Consider the following 7,500-nt stretch of genomic DNA (forward strand, 5'->3'; position numbering starts at 1 on the left):
CTACTAGGGCCGATTTCTTCGGACTCCGATCAGAAAATATACCGATGCATGTCGTTAACACCTAGTCCGCCTCGTCCGATCTATCTAAACAGTCTCGACGCACCCAACACTCTTTCAAAGTCGGATTACTCGGACTCAATCTGAAAATGGACCGATGCATGACGTCAACACTTAGCCCGCCTCGTCTGATCGATCTAAGCCATCTCGACCCACCCAACACGCCTTCCAAGTCGGATCACTCGGACTTCGATCTGAAAATCTCCGGACTCATTTTTATGAATATCCCCAGTCAGTAAGAACGTTATTTCGCCAATATATACCAACAATAAACCATATTCCAATAGCTGAACCAAAAATATAATTCCCGATCCAAACGTTCTGCATCGCCCAACGCGACCACCTTCCCTATATATGTCAGGAGAGCACAGGGTTCCCCTCCAGACAACACTTACGCTCTATCCCCGACTCTCGGTCGATCGATAGGCCAGGTCAGCGGTGTCTGTTTCGGCCGAAGCTCGGACTTTGGTCAAAATGTTCCGATACAAAATTTGAACCAAGATAGATACAGATATGATTCCTTCTTAAATATACGTTGATTATCGAACAGAATATGGTAAATATTTTGCGATGACCGAGGATTTCATGAATTTTTTTTTTTTTCGAAAAAATTTTCTGTTATCGGAATTTCCTCAAATTTCATTTGGTTGCCTACTAATGCATATTAAAAACGATAATCAACAATCAGAATCATTATTTATCATTTATTTCAATTTTTATAATGAAAAACGTTCACGTCCTTTCGCGCCTCTCGATCGTCGTTTACGTGATGCATCGGTCAGCCCTAGTTTACGTGGTGCATCGGTAAGATCGAGTTCACGTTCTGCATCGGTAAGATCCAGTTCACGTGGTGCATCGGTAAGATCGAGATTACGTGGTGCATCGGTAAGATCGAGTTTACGTGGTGCATCGGTAAGATCCAATTCACGTTCTGCATCGGTAAGATCCAGTTCACGTGGTGCATCGGTGAGATCGAGTTTACGTTCTGCATCGGTGTGATCTAGTTTACGTTGTGCATCGGTAAGATCGAGATTACGTGAAGCATCGGTATGATCGAGTTTACGTTCTGCATCGGTCTGGACTTAGAGATATATTTTCGACGTGAAAATGTTCCGATACAACTTTTGAACCAGGATAGTTAGAGAGATGATTTTTTCTGGGATGTACGTTGATTGGGGAATGGATTGTGGAAAATAACTTGCCATGACCGAGGTGTTCTCGAATTTTTTTTTTTTTTCGAAAAATATTTTCTGATTTTGGATTTTACTCAAATTTGATTTCGTTGCCTTCTAATGTGTTCTAAAAGAGTAAATCAGTAATCAGAATCGAAAAATATTTTTCGGATTTTTTTTTTTTTGAAAAAAAATTTTCTGATTTTGGAATTTCCTCAAATTTGATTTGGTTGCCTTCTAATGTGTTTTTAAAGCGTAAATCAGTAATCAGAATCAATATTCATTGTCGACTTTAATTTTTATAAGGAAAAATGTTCACGTCCTTAAACGCCTCCCCATCATTAGCCCGAGTCCAAGTCGATGTCAGTCCCGAGCGGACGGTGTCAGATACTACCTATCGCCCCGGTCTGGACTTGGCGAGGTATTTCGACGTGAAATGTTCCGATACAACTTTTGAACCAGGATAGTTAGAGAGATGATTTCTTCTATGTTGTACGTTGATTGTGGAATGGATTGTGGGAAATAACTTGCCATGACCCAGGTGTTCTTGAATTTTTTTTTTTTTCGAAAAAAATTTTCTGATCTTGAAATTTCCTCAAATCTGATTGCGTTGCCTTCTAATGTGTTCTAAAAGAGTAAATCAGTAATCAGAATCAATATTCATTGTCGACTTTAATTTTTATAAGGAAAAATGTTCACGTCCTTAAACGCCTCTCCATCGTTACCCCGACTCCAAGACGATGTTAGACCGGAGCGGACGGTGTCAGATGCGACCGATCTCCCCGGTCTGGACTTAGCGAGATATTCCGACGTGAAATGTTCCGATACAAAAATTTAACTGTGATAGTTAGAGAGATGGTTCCTTTTGTGATGTACGTTGATTGTGTAATAGAATATGGAAATAAACTTGAGATGACCGAGGTCTTCTGGGATTTTTTTTTTTTTTCGAAAAATATTTTTCGATTTCGGAAATCCCTCAAATTTCATTGAGATATGTCCTAATGTGTTCTTAAAGCTTAAATCAACAATCAGAATTAATATCCAAAAGTTATTTCATTTTTTATGAGGAAAAACGTTCACGTCCTTTCCGCTCCCAAAAAGTGAGATATCATAGAAAATATCGCAATATATGTTGTTTACGGCCATACCACGCTGAAATTGCCAGTTCTCGTCAGAACACTGAAGCCAAGCAGCGTCGGGCGCGGTTAGTACTTGGATGGGTGACCGCTTGGGAACACCGCGTGCTGTAAGCTTTTTTTTTACGTTCTGCATCGGTCTGCCGAGATAACGTGGTGCATCGGTATGATCGAGTTTACGTTCTGCATCGGTAAGATCGAGATTACGTGATGCATCGGTAAGATTGAGATTACGTGGTGCATCGGTAAGATCGAGATTACGTGGTGCATCGGTAAGATCGAGTTTACGTGGTGCATCGGTAAGATCCAATTCACGTTCTGCATCGGTAAGATCCAGTTCACGTGGTGCATCGGTGAGATTGAGATTACGTGGTGCATCGGTAAGATCGAGTTTACGTGGTGCATCGGTAAGATCCAATTCACGTTCTGCATCGGTAAGATCCAGTTCACGTGGTGCATCGGTAAGATTGAGATTACGTGGTGCATCGGTAAGATCGAGTTTACGTGGTGCATCGGTAAGATCCAATTCACGTTCTGCATCGGTAAGATCCAGTTCACGTGGTGCATCGGTAAGATTGAGATTACGTGGTGCATCGGTAAGATCGAGTTTACGTGGTGCATCGGTAAGATCCAATTCACGTTCTGCATCGGTAAGATCCAGTTCACGTGGTGCATCGGTAAGATCGAGATTACGTGGTGCATCGGTAAGATCGAGATTACGTGGTGCATCGGTAAGATCTACTTTACGTTCTGCATCGGTCTGCCCTTGTTTACGTGGTGCATCGGTAAGATCGAGATTACGTGAAGCATCGGTATGATCGAGTTTACGTTCTGCATCGGTCTGCCCGATATTACGTGGTGCATCGGTTCAGCCCTAGTTTACGTTGTGCATCGGTCTGGACTTAGAGATATATTTTCGACGTGAAAATGTTCCGATACAACTTTTGAACCAGGATAGTTAGAGAGATGATTTTTTCTGTGATGTACGTCGATTGGGGAATGGATTGTGGAAAATAACTTGCCATGACCGAGGTGTCCTCGAATTTTTTTTTTTTTCGAAAAAAATTTTCTGATTGTGGAATTTTCTCAAATTTGATTTGGTTGCCTCCTAATGTGTTCTAAAAGAGTAAATCAGTAATAGGAATCGAAAAATATTTTTCGGATTTTTTTTTTTTTGAAAAAAAATTTTCTGATTTTGGAATTTCCTCAAATTTGATTTGGTTGCCTTCTAATGTGTTTTTAAAGCGTAAATCAGTAATCAGAATCAATATTCATTGTCGACTTTAATTTTTATAAGGAAAAATGTTCACGTCCTTAAACGCCTCCCCATCATTAGCCCGAGTCCAAGTCGATGTCAGTCCCGAGCGGACGGTGTCAGATACTACCTATCGCCCCGGTCTGGACTTGGCGAGGTATTTCGACGTGAAATGTTCCGATACAACTTTTGAACCAGGATAGTTAGAGAGATGATTTTTTCTGTGATGTACGTCGATTGGGGAATGGATTGTGGAAAATAACTTGCCATGACCGAGGTGTCCTCGAATTTTTTTTTTTTTCGAAAAAAATTTTCTGATTGTGGAATTTTCTCAAATTTGATTTGGTTGCCTTCTAATGTGTTCTAAAAGAGTAAATCAGTAATCAGAATCAATATTCATTGTCGACTTTAATTTTTATAAGGAAAAATGTTCACGTCCTTAAACGCCTCTCCATCGTTACCCCGACTCCAAGACGATGTTAGACCGGAGCGGACGGTGTCAGATGCGACCGATCTCCCCGGTCTGGACTTAGCGAGATATTCCGACGTGAAATGTTCCGATACAAAAATTTAACTGTGATAGTTAGAGAGATGGTTCCTTTTGTGATGTACGTTGATTGTGTAATAGAATATGGAAATAAACTTGAGATGACCGAGGTCTTCTGGGATTTTTTTTTTTTTTCGAAAAATATTTTTCGATTTCGGAAATCCCTCAAATTTCATTGAGATATGTCCTAATGTGTTCTTAAAGCTTAAATCAACAATCAGAATTAATATCCAAAAGTTATTTCATTTTTTATGAGGAAAAACGTTCACGTCCTTTCCGCTCCCAAAAAGTGAGATATCATAGAAAATATCGCAATATATGTTGTTTACGGCCATACCACGCTGAAATTGCCAGTTCTCGTCAGAACACTGAAGCCAAGCAGCGTCGGGCGCGGTTAGTACTTGGATGGGTGACCGCTTGGGAACACCGCGTGCTGTAAGCTTTTTTTTTACGTTCTGCATCGGTCTGCCGAGATAACGTGGTGCATCGGTATGATCGAGTTTACGTTCTGCATCGGTAAGATCGAGATTACGTGATGCATCGGTAAGATTGAGATTACGTGGTGCATCGGTAAGATCGAGATTACGTGGTGCATCGGTAAGATCGAGTTTACGTGGTGCATCGGTAAGATCCAATTCACGTTCTGCATCGGTAAGATCCAGTTCACGTGGTGCATCGGTGAGATTGAGATTACGTGGTGCATCGGTAAGATCGAGTTTACGTGGTGCATCGGTAAGATCCAATTCACGTTCTGCATCGGTAAGATCCAGTTCACGTGGTGCATCGGTAAGATGGAGATTACGTGGTGCATCGGTAAGATCGAGATTACGTGGTGCATCGGTAAGATCTACTTTACGTTCTGCATCGGTCTGCCCTTGTTTACGTGGTGCATCGGTAAGATCGAGATTACGTGAAGCATCGGTATGATCGAGTTTACGTTCTGCATCGGTCTGCCCGATATTACGTGGTGCATCGGTTCAGCCCTAGTTTACGTTGTGCATCGGTCTGGACTTAGAGATATATTTTCGACGTGAAAATGTTCCGATACAACTTTTGAACCAGGATAGTTAGAGAGATGATTTTTTCTGTGATGTACGTCGATTGGGGAATGGATTGTGGAAAATAACTTGCCATGACCGAGGTGTCCTCGAATTTTTTTTTTTTTCGAAAAAAATTTTCTGATTGTGGAATTTTCTCAAATTTGATTTGGTTGCCTCCTAATGTGTTCTAAAAGAGTAAATCAGTAATAGGAATCGAAAAATATTTTTCGGATTTTTTTTTTTTTCGAAAAAAATTTTCTGATCGTGGAATTTCCTCAAATTCGATTTGGTTGCCTTCTAATGTGTTTTTAAAGCGTAAATCAGTAATCAGAATCAATATTCATTGTCGACTTTAATTTTTATAAGGAAAAATGTTCACGTCCTTAAACGCCTCCCCATCATCAGCCCGAGTCCAAGTCGATGTCAGTCCCGAGCGGACGGTGTCAGATACTACCTATCGCCGAGGTCTGGACTTGGCGAGATATTACGACGTGAAATGTTCCGATACAACTTTTGAACCAGGATAGTTAGAGAGATGATTTCTTCTATGTTGTACGTTGATTGTGGAATGAAATACGGAAAATAACTCGCCATGACCGAGGTGATTACGATTTTTTTTTTTTTTTCGAAAAAAATTTTCTGATCGTGGAATTTTCTCAAATTTGATTTGGTTGCCTCCTTATATGTTCTAATAGCGATAATCAACAATCAGAATCAAAATCCATGATCGGGTTTGATTTTTATAAGGAAAAATGTTCACGTCCTTTTTTTCAACCCCGACTCATTGACGATGTTAGAACCGAGCCGGCGGTGTCAGATACGACCGATCGCCCCGGTCCCGATCGTCATTTACGTTGTGCATCGGTCTGCCCGAGATTACGTGGTGCATCGGTATGATCGAGTTTACGTGGTGCATCGGTAAGATCCAATTCACGTTCTGCATCGGTAAGATCCAGTTCACGTGGTGCATCGGTAAGATTGAGATTACGTGGTGCATCGGTAAGATCGAGTTTACGTGGTGCATCGGTAAGATCCAATTCACGTTCTGCATCGGTAAGATCCAGTTCACGTGGTGCATCGGTAAGATTGAGATTACGTGGTGCATCGGTAAGATCGAGATTACGTGGTGCATCGGTAAGATCTACTTTACGTTCTGCATCGGTCTGCCCTTGTTTACGTGGTGCATCGGTAAGATCGAGATTACGTGAAGCATCGGTATGATCGAGTTTACGTTCTGCATCGGTCTGCCCGATATTACGTGGTGCATCGGTTCAGCCCTAGTTTACGTTGTGCATCGGTCTGGACTTAGAGATATATTTTCGACGTGAAAATGTTCCGATACAACTTTTGAACCAGGATAGTTAGAGAGATGATTTTTTCTGTGATGTACGTCGATTGGGGAATGGATTGTGGAAAATAACTTGCCATGACCGAGGTGTCCTCGAATTTTTTTTTTTTTCGAAAAAAATTTTCTGATTGTGGAATTTTCTCAAATTTGATTTGGTTGCCTCCTAATGTGTTCTAAAAGAGTAAATCAGTAATAGGAATCGAAAAATATTTTTCGGATTTTTTTTTTTTTCGAAAAAAATTTTCTGATCGTGGAATTTCCTCAAATTCGATTTGGTTGCCTTCTAATGTGTTTTTAAAGCGTAAATCAGTAATCAGAATCAATATTCATTGTCGACTTTAATTTTTATAAGGAAAAATGTTCACGTCCTTAAACGCCTCCCCATCATCAGCCCGAGTCCAAGTCGATGTCAGTCCCGAGCGGACGGTGTCAGATACTACCTATCGCCGAGGTCTGGACTTGGCGAGATATTACGACGTGAAATGTTCCGATACAACTTTTGAACCAGGATAGTTAGAGAGATGATTTCTTCTATGTTGTACGTTGATTGTGGAATGAAATACGGAAAATAACTCGCCATGACCGAGGTGATTACGATTTTTTTTTTTTTTTTTGAAAAAAATTTTTTGTTCGTGGAATTTTTTCAAATTTGTTTTGGTTGCCTCCTTATATGTTCTAATAGCGATAATCAACAATCAGAATCAAAATCCATGATCGGGTTTGATTTTTATAAGGAAAAATGTTCACGTCCTTTTTTTCAACCCCGACTCATTGACGATGTTAGAACCGAGCCGGCGGTGTCAGATACGACCGATCGCCCCGGTCCCGATCGTCATTTACGTTGTGCATCGGTCTGCCCGAGATTACGTGGTGCATCGGTCTGGACTTAGAGATATATTTTCGACGTGAAAATGTTCCGATACAACTTTTGAACCAGGATAGTTA

General features: G+C 40.8%; 2 non-coding genes across 2 annotated transcripts; both read left to right on the forward strand.

Moving 5' to 3' along the window:
* Positions 1-2,363: 2,363 nt before the first annotated feature.
* Positions 2,364-2,482, forward strand: LOC123686910. Its single transcript, XR_006748663.1, has one exon. It is a non-coding gene; the product is annotated as a 5S ribosomal RNA (ribosomal RNA).
* Positions 2,483-4,490: 2,008 nt separating this feature from the next.
* On the forward strand, positions 4,491-4,609 carry LOC123686921. The gene has a single exon (XR_006748674.1). It is a non-coding gene; the product is annotated as a 5S ribosomal RNA (ribosomal RNA).
* The last annotated feature ends 2,891 nt before the right edge of the window (positions 4,610-7,500 follow it).

Source organism: Harmonia axyridis, chromosome X, assembly GCF_914767665.1.
Source record: "Harmonia axyridis chromosome X, icHarAxyr1.1, whole genome shotgun sequence".
NCBI lineage: Eukaryota > Metazoa > Arthropoda > Insecta > Coleoptera > Coccinellidae > Harmonia > Harmonia axyridis.